The sequence below is a fragment of the Colobus angolensis genome, unplaced genomic scaffold (assembly GCF_000951035.1).
Source record: "Colobus angolensis palliatus isolate OR3802 unplaced genomic scaffold, Cang.pa_1.0 Scaffold178, whole genome shotgun sequence".
Taxonomy (NCBI): Eukaryota; Metazoa; Chordata; class Mammalia; order Primates; family Cercopithecidae; genus Colobus; species Colobus angolensis.
The window spans coordinates 2,394,266-2,404,449 of NW_012114910.1; positions in this window are offsets into that span (position 1 = coordinate 2,394,266).

The window sequence follows — 10,184 nt, forward strand, 5'->3', positions numbered from 1 at the left end:
TGGCGCCTGTAGTCCCAGCTACTCGGGAGGCTGAGGCAGGAGAATGGTGTAAACCTGGGAGGCGGAGCTTGCAAGTGAGCTGAGATCCGGCCACTGCACTCCAGCCTGGGCGACAGGGTGAGACTTCGTCTCAAAAAAAAAAAAAAAAAAAAAAAACAAAAGAAAAGACCTTACTTGATTGGTACTGTTGTGGGCTGTTGGGCTGTGTGCTTATAGAATATTGCAGAGGTTGAAATGTGACATAGAATTTTCATAGGTCCTTAAGCAACCTTCCATCATTCTGGAGTTATTTGATGTGTGTGAATGCATCTATACACTAATTCATATTCCTTCCTCAGTTCTTAGGAAGCTAGTAATATTTTCAGCTTCTGCTAAAGTTCTGTCTACTCTTCCAGGCAGTCCTCTGAGATAAGATGCAAGATGAGTCTACTGCCATCTCTCTTACATGTGGCCCCTCTTTGGTCCATACTCAAGTTATACGCATTTTGCCTTAGAAATTTGACCACTTCTCCTCTTATACACATCAGCAATTAAGCATCTCATTTCTTACCCTCTGGATTTATTTTTTAATTGAACATAAAAATGGTATGCATTTATGGAGGACAATGTAAACTTTTGACATATGAATACATCATGAAATGATTAAGTCAAGTTAATTAACACGTCCATCACTTCCCATACTTTTTTTCAGGTAAGAAGATTACAAATCAACTCTCTTAACACATTTTAAGTATATAATATATTGTTATTAACTATAATTACCACACTGTAAAGTAGATCTCCAGAACTTAGTCCTCTTGTCTGGCTGAAAGTCTGTACCCTTTGACCAACACTTTCTGATCCTCCCTCTCCTGGGATCTAGTAACCACACTTGTATTCTCAGGTCCTATGAGCTTGACATTTTTAGATTCCTTATACAAGTGAGATCATGAAGTATTTCTCTTTCTGTGCCAAGTGAGATCATAAAGTATTTCTCTTTCTGTGCTTGGCTAATTTCACTTGGCATAATGCCCTCCAGGTTCATCCACGCTTTCACAAATGACATGATTTTCTTCTTTTTTATGGACAAATGGTATTAATATTTCATTGTGTACATATATCATATTTGAAAAATTCTTTCATCTGTTGATGGACACAGGTTGATTCCATATCTTGGCTATTGTGAACAGTGCTGCAATGAACATGGGGATGCAGATATCTCTGACATACTAATTTAATTTCCTTTAAACATATATACCAAGTAGTCAGATTACTAGATCATATGATGGTTCTATTTTTAATTTTTTGGCAAACTTTATGCTGTTTCCTATAATGGCTGTACTAATTTACATCTCTCCACCCTCGCCTTTTGATAATAGCCATTCTAACAGAAGTGAGGTGATATATTATTGTGGATTTGATTGCATGTCCCTGTTGATTAGTGATATTGAACACCTTTTCATGTACCTGCTAGCTATTTGTATGTCTTGTTTCTTGAAAACATGTGTATTCAGTCCTCTGCTCATTTTGTAGTTTTATAATTGGGTTGTTTCCTTGCTATTCAGTTGTTTGAGTTCCTTATTTTAGATATTCACTCATTATCAGATGTATGAATTGCAAATATTTTCTTCCATTCTGTAGATTTAGGTTGTCCCTTCACACTGTTGGGTTATTTTCCTTTAAAGGGAAGAAGTTACTGAGTTTAATGCAACCCCACTTATCTATTATTGCTTTTATTGACTGTGCTTTCGGGACCATATCCAAAAAATCATTGCAAAGACTAATGCCAAGGAGCTGTTTTTCTGTGTTTTCTTTCAGTAGTTTTACAATTATGTTTAATTCTATAATCCATTTTGAGTTGATTTTTTTAATATGGTGGAAGTTAAAGGCCCAATTTGATTCTTCTGCATGTGAGTATACAGTTTTCCTCACATCCTTTATTGAAGAGACTACCCTTTCCCCATTGTGTGTTCTAGTTGTGTGTGATTTGTTGACTGCAAATGTGTAGGTTTATTTCTGGTTCATCTACTGTGTTCCATTGGTCCACGTGTCTGTTACTATACCATTCAATTAAGATTGCTATTTGATTACTGTAGCTTTATAGTATATTCTGAGATTAGGCAAGATGATGTCTCAGCTTTTCTTTTGTTTTGCTTTTTACTTGAGATTGTCTTGGCTACTCACTGTCTCGTGCATTTCATACATTTTTCTGTGATTTTTTTCTATTTCTGTGGGTTTTTTTTTATTTCTGTGAAAAATGTCTTTAGAATTTTCAGTGGAATTTTATTCAATGAGGGAATCACTTTAGGTAGTGTAGAAGTTTTAAGTATCAATTCTTCCAATCAATGAACCCAGGATATATGGCCAGTTATTTGTCTTCTCCAATTTATTTCATCAACGTTTTACAGATTTCTGAGTACAGCTTTTCTTCTTCTTGTTTAAATTTATGCAGATAAGTCTGATTTTTTGATGCTATTTTAGATGGGATTGTTTTCTTGATTTTTCAGATGGTTTGTTGTTAGTATATAGAAAGAGTATTGATTTTTGTATGTTGATTTTGTCTTTTGCCACTTTAATAAATTTGTTTACTGTCATTAACAGCTTTTTAATACAGTTTTTAGAGTTTTCTATATATACAATCATGTCATCTGCAGAGACAATTTAACTTCTCTATTCCCAATTTGGATGTCTTTTTAAATTTTCTTTGGCTTAATTGCTCCAGATAAGATTTCCAGTACTATGTTAGATAGATGTGGCAAGAGTGGGCATTCTCGTCTTGTCTGATCTTAGAGAAAATGCTTATACCTTTTTACCACTGAGTATGAAGTTAACTGTTAGTTTACCATATGTGGCCTTTATAATGTGGAAGTACATTTGTTTTTTACTTAATTTGTTGACAGATGTTATCATGAAGACATGCTGAATTTTATCAAATGCTTTTCCTGCATTTGTTGAAAGAATCATATTTTTAAAATTTCATTCTATTAATATGAGGTATTACATTGAGTGATTTTGGTATATTGAACCATCCTTGCATCCCATGAATAAATCCCACTTACTCATGATGATTCATTTCATGTGCTGTTGAATGAGGTTTCCAGTACTTTCATGAGGATTTTTGCACCTAGGTTTATCAGGGATATTGGCCTGTAATTTTATTTTTCTGGTAGTGTTCTTTCTGGTTCTGGTATCAGGCTAATACTGGCATTGTAATGTGAGTTTATAAGTATTCCCTAATTTCAATTTTTCAAAAGGGTTTGAGAGGGATTCTTATTAGTTCTTGTTTAAATGTTTGGTAGAATTTAACCATGGAACCATCAGGTTTTTCTTTGATGAGAGATTATTTTTCACTGATTCTTATTCATTATGGATTTGCTCAGATTTTCTTTTGTTTCATCACAGTGTAAGTCATTGTTGGTTGTGTGTGTCCAGGAATTTATCATTTTTTTCTAGGTTACTCAATTGGTTAGCATATAATTGTTGATAGCAGTCTCTTTCAGTCTTTTGTATTTGTGTGGTATCAGTTGCAACATCTCCTCTTGCATTCATGATTTTATTTATTTGACTCTTCTCTTTTTTTAGACTAAAGATTTGTCCGTTTTATTTAATTTTTAAAGAGAACATCGTTTTGTTGATATTTTTTTCTAGTATCTATTTAATTGAATTCTGCTGTGATTTTTATTATTTACTTTATTTTACTAACTCTGGACTTAGTATGGTTTTGTTTTTCTAGTTCCTTGACATATAATATTTGATTGTTTATTTGAGATCATTATTCTATTTTAATGTAGGCATTTATTGCTATAAACATCCCCCTTAGAACTGTTTTTGCTGCATCCCATAAATTTTGGTGTTTTGTATTTCCATTTTCTTTTATCTCAAGATGTTTTTAAATTTCCCTTTACATTTCTTCTTTGACCCACTTTTTTGTTTAGAAGTATGTCGTTCATAAATTTTCGAAATTTTTCCTGTTATTGATTTCTAGTTTCATATCATTATGATTGGAAATAACATTGGATATGATTTTAAACTTATAAAATTTGTTAATTCTCATTTTGTGGTCTAACATGATCTATCCTGGAGAATATTCCATTTGTGCTTGAGAAGAAAGTCTATTCTGTTGCTACTGGATGTGTCCGTATGTGTCTATTAAGTCCACTTGATCTAAAGTGTAGTTGAAGTCCAGCGTTTCCTTATTAATTTTCTGTCTGGATAATCTGTCAATAGTTGAAAGTAGGGTATTAAGTTTCCTACTATTATTTTTATTACCATCTATCTATCCCTTCTGATCTACTAATATTTAGTTTACATATATGAGTAATTCAATATTGTGTACATATGTCTATAATTACTATATTATTTTAATGAATTGATTCCTTTATTATGATATAATGACATTCCTTTTTTCCTTTTACAGTTTTTACATTTTTTTCCTTTTGAGATGGGTCTCACTGTGTCATCCAGGCTGGAGTGCAGTGGCACAGTCACAGCTCACTGCAGCCTTGACCTCCCTGGCTCAAGCAATTCTCTCACCTCAGTCTCCCAAGTAGCCAAGACAACAGGTACATGCCACCACACCCAACTATTTTTTTTTTGTATTATTTGATAGAGATGGGGTTTCACCATGTTGCCAAGCTGGTCTTGAACTCCTGGGCTCAAGAGATCTGCTGGCCTCAGCCTCTTAAAGTCCTGAGATTAAAGGTGTGAGCCACTGTGCCCTGTCAGTTTTTAAATTAAAGTCTGTTTTGTCTGATATAAGTACAGCTACCTCTGCTCTCTTTTGATTCATTTTTATAAAATACATTCTACTATCCCTTCATTTATAGTCTATGTGTGTACTTAAAGCTGAGTGTCCCTTGTAGGCAGCTTATAGTTGAGTCTTGTATTTTTATTTATTCACTCAATCTATATGTCATTTCATTGGAGAATTTAATTCATTTACATTCAAGCTAATTATTGATAGGTAAGGATTTACTGCTGCCATTTTATTCATTGTTTTCTGGTTAATTTGAAGATTTTTTTTTTTCTTCCTCTCTTGCTGTCTTTCTTTGTGAGTAGATGATTTTCTTCAGTGGCATATTTTGATTTCTTTTTCTTTATATTTTGCATATCTGTTACACATTTTGCTTTGTGATTACCATGAGGCTTACATAAAATTTACTATAGTTGTTACAGGCTATCTTAAGGTATTAACAACTTAACATTAACTGCACACAAAAGCGCTACATTTTTATTGCCCAATCATATTTTACATTTTTGATGCCACAATTTACACCTTCTAATATTGTATGTCCCTAAACAAATTATTATAGCTATAGATTTTTAAAAATAATTTAGACAGTCAACTTTCACAATAAATTTGTAAGTGATTTATATATATATACCCCACCATTAGAGTATTAGAGTATTTTGAATTTTAATATGTACTTACTTTTACTAGAGTTTTATACTTTCTTTTTTTTCTTTTTCTTTTTCAGTTTTTTTTTTTTTTTAGATGGAGTTTTGCTCTTGTTGCCCAGGCGGGAGTGCAGTAGCACGATCTCGGCCCACCACAACCTCTGCCTCCTGGGTTCAAGTGATTCTCCTGCCTCGGCTTCCCAAGAAGCTGGGATTACAGGCATGCGTCACCATGCCTGGCTAATTTTTTATTGTTTTTAGTAGAGACGGGGTTTCTCTATGTTGGTCAGGCTGGTCTCGAACTCCTAGCCTCAAGTGATCTGCCTGCCTCAGCCTCCCAAAGTGCTGGGATTGCAGGTGTGAGCCACCATGCCCAGCCATGAGTTTTATACTTTCATGTACTTTTATGTTGCTAATTATTAAACTGGAAGAAATCCTTTTCGCTATTTTTGTTGTTGTTGTTGAGGTTTTGAATCCATTTTTTGGTATGTGAAAGTATATTTTTTAATATAGATACTTTAAGTTCTAGGGTACATGTGCACAACATGCAGGTTTGTTACATAGGTGTATATGTGCCATGTTGGTTTGCTGCACCCATTAACTCATCATTTACATTAGGTATTTCTCCTAATGTTATCCCTTCCCCTGGACCCCACCCCACAACAGGCCCCAATGTGTGATGTTCCCCGTCCTGTGTCCAAGTGTTCTCATTGTTCAAATTCCACCAATGAGTAGAGAACATGGAGTGTTTGGTTTTCGGTCCTGGTGGCAGTTTGCTCAGAATGATGGTTTCCAGCTTCTCCAAGTCCCTGCAAAGGACATGAACTCATCCTTTTTTATGGCTACATAGTATTCTATGTTGTGTGTGTGCCACATTTTCTTAATCCAGTCTATCATTGATGAACATTTGGATTGGTTCCAAGTGTTTGCTATTGTGAATAGTGCCACAGTAAACATACATGTGCATGTGTCTTTATAGTAGCATGATTTATAATCCTTTGGGTATATACCCAGTAATGGGATCGCTGGGTCAAATGGTATTTCTGGTTCTAGATCCTTGAGGAATTGCCACACTGTCTTCCACAATGGTTGAACTAGTTTACAGTCCCACCAACAGTGTAAAAGCATTCCTATTTCTCCACATCCTCTCCAGCATCTGTTGTTTCCTGACTTTCTAATGATACCCATTCTAACTGGTATGAGATGGTATCTCACTGTGGTTTTGATTTGCATTTCTCTGATGACCAGTGATGATGAGCATTTATTCTTGTGTTTGTTGGCTGCATAAATGTCTTCTTTTGAGAAGCGTCTGTTCATATCCTTTGCCCTCTTTTTGATGGGGTTGTTTCTTTCTTGTAAATTTAAGTTCTTTTTAGATCTTGGATATTAGCCCTTTGTCAGATGAGTAGATTGCAAAAATTTTCTCCCATTCTGGAGGTTGCCTGTTTACTCTGATGGTAGTTTATTTTGCTGTAGAGAAGCTCTTTAGTTTAATGAGATCCCATTTGTCTATTTTGCCTTTTGTTGCCATTGCTTTTGGTGTTTTAGTCATGGAGTCCTTGCCCATGCCTATGTCCTGAATGGTATTGCCTAGGTTTTCTTCTAGGGTTTTTATGGTTTTAGGTCTAACATTTAAGTCTTTAATCCATCTTGAATTACTTTTTGTATAAGGTGTAAGGAAGGGATCTAGTTTCAGCTTTCTACATATGGCTAGCCAGTTTTCCCAGCATCATTTATTAAATAGGGAATCCTTTCCCTGTTTCTTGTTTTTGTCAGGTTTGTCCAAGATCAGATGGTTGTAGATGTGTGGTGTTATTTCTGAGGCCTCTGTTCTGTTCCATTGGTCTATATCTCTGTTTTGGCAACAGCACAATGCTGTTTTGGTTACTGTAGTCTTGTAGTTTAGTTTGAAGTCAGGTAGCATGATGCCTCCAGCTTTGTTCTTGTTGCTTAGGATTGTCTTGGCAATGCAGGCTCTTTTTTGGTTCCATATGAAGTTTAAAGTAGTTTTTTCCAACTCTGTGAAGTAAGACATTTGTAGCTTGATGGGGATGGCATCCCCTTGATGGGGATGAATCTATAAATTACCTTGGACAGTATGGCCATTTTCACAATATTGATTCTTCCTATCCATGAGCATTGAATGTTCTTCCATTTGATTGTATCCTGTTTTATTTCCTTGAGCAGTGGTTTGTAGCTCTCCTTGAAGAGATCCTTCACATTCCTTGTAAGTTGGATTCCTAAGTATTTTATTCTCTATGTAGCAATTGTGAATGGGAGTTGACTCATGATTTGGCTCTCTGTTTATCTGTTATTGGTGTATAGTAATGCTTGTGATTTTGCACATTAATCTTTTATCCTGAGACTTTGCTGAGGTTGCTTATCAGATTAGGGAAATTTTGGGCTGAGACGATGGGTTTTCTAAATATACAATCATGCAATCTGCAAACAGGGACAATTTGACTTCCTCTTTTCCTAATTGAATACCCTTTATTTCTTTCTCTTGTCTCATTACCCTAGCCAGAACTTCCAAAACTATGTTGAATAGATATATTGAGAGAGGGCATCCCTGTCTTGTGCCATTTTTCAAAGGGAATGCTTCCAGTTTTTGCCCATTCAGTATGATATTGGCTGTGGGTTTTTCATAAATAGTTCTTATTATTTTGAGATACGTTCCATCAGTATCTAGTTTACTGAGAATTTTTAGCATGAAGGGCTGTTGAATTTTGTCGAGGGCCTTTTCTGCATATATTGAGTTAATCATGTGGTTTTTATCATTGGTTCTGTTTATGTGATGGATTATGTGTATTGATTTGTGTATGTTTAACTGTTGCATCCCAGGGATACATTCGACTTAATTGTGGTGGATAAGCTTTTTAATGTGCTGCTGGATTCGGTTTGTCAATATTTTACTGAGGAATTTTGCATCAATGTTTATCAGGGATATTGGTCTAAAATTATCTTTTTTTGTTGTGTCTCTGCCAGGCTTGGGTACCAGAATGATGTTAGCCTCATAAAATGAGATATGGAGGATTCCTGCTTTTTCTATTGATTGGAATTGTTTTAGAGGAAAGGTACCAGCTCCTCTTGATACCTCCGGTAGAATTTGGCTGTGAATCCTTCGGGTCCTGGACTTTCTTTGGTTGGTAGGCTATCAATTATTGTCTCAATTTCAGAGCCTGTTATTGGTCTATTCAGAGATTCAACTTCTTCCTGGTTTAGTCTTCAGAGGGTGTACGTGTCCAGCAATTTATCCATTTCTCCTAGATTTTCTACTTTATTTGCGTAGAGGTGCTTAGAGCATTCTCTGATGGTAGTTTGTATTCCTGTGGAATTGATGGTGATATCCTCTTTATCATTTTTCCTTGCATCTATTTGATTCTTCTCTCTTTCCTTCTTTATTAGTCTTGCTAGCAGTCCATCAATTTTGTTGATCTTTTCAAAAAACCAGCTCCTGGATTCATTGATTTTTTGAAGGGTTTTTTGTGTCTCTATCTCCTTCAGCTCTGCTCTGATATTAGTTATTTCTTGCCTTCTGCTAGCTTTTGAATGTGTTTGCCCTTGCTTCTCTAGTTCTTTTAATTGTGATGTTAGGGTGTCAATTTTAGATCTTTCCTGCTTTGTCTTGTGGGCATTTAGTGCTTTAAATTTCCCACTACACATTGCTTTAAATGTGTCTCAGAGATTCTGGTATGTTGTATCTTTGTTCTCATTGGTTTCAAAGAACATCTTTATTTGTGCCTTCATTTCATTATTTACCCAGTAGTCATTCAGGAGCAGGTTAAGTTTCCACATAGTTGTGCGGTTTTGAGTGAGTTTCTTAATCTTGAGTTCTAATTTGATTGCACTGTGGTCTGAGAGACAGTTTGTTGTGATTTCTGTTCTTTTACATTTGCTGAAGAGTGCTTTACTTCCAACTATGTGGTCAATTTTGAAATAAGTGTGATGTGGTGCCGAGAAGAATGCATATTCTGTCAATTTAGGGTGGAGAGCTCTGTAGATGTCTATCAGATACATTTGGTGCAGAGCTGAGTTAAATTCCTGGATATCATTGTTAACCTCTGTCTTATTGATCTGTCTAATATTGACAGTGGGATGTTAATGTCTCCCATTATTATTGTGTGGGAGTCTAAGTCTATTTGTAGGTCTCTAAGGATTTGCTTTATGAATTTGGGTGCTCCTTTATTGGGTGTATATATATTTAGGATAGTTAGCTCTTCTTGTTGAATTGATCCCTTTACCATTATGTAATGGTCCTCTTTGTCTCTTTCGATCTTTGTTGGTTTAAAGTCTGTTTTATCAGAGATTAAGATTGCAACCCCTGATTTTTTTTTTCTTTCCATTCTCTTGGTAGATCTTCCTCCATCCCTTTATTTTGAGCATTTGTGTGTCTCTGCAAGTGAGATGGGCCTCCTGAAACTACAGCACAGGATGGTTCTTAATTCTTTATCCAATTTGCCAGTCTGCATCTTTTAATTGGGGCATTTAGCACATTTACATTTAAGGTTAATATTGTTATGTGTGAATTTGCTCCTGTCATTATGATGTTAGCTGGTTAGTTTGCTCATTAGTTGATGCAATTTCTTCCTAGCATTGATGGTCTTTACAATTTGGCATGTTTTTGCAGTGGCTGGTACCAGTAGTTCCTTTCCATGTTTAGTGCTTCCTTCAGGAGCTCTTGTAAGGCAGGCCTGGTGGTGACAAAATCTGTTAGCATTTGCTTGTCTGTAATGGATTTTATTTCTCCTTCACTTATGAAGCTTAGTTTGGCTGGATATGAGATTCTGGGTTGAAAATTCTTTTCTTTT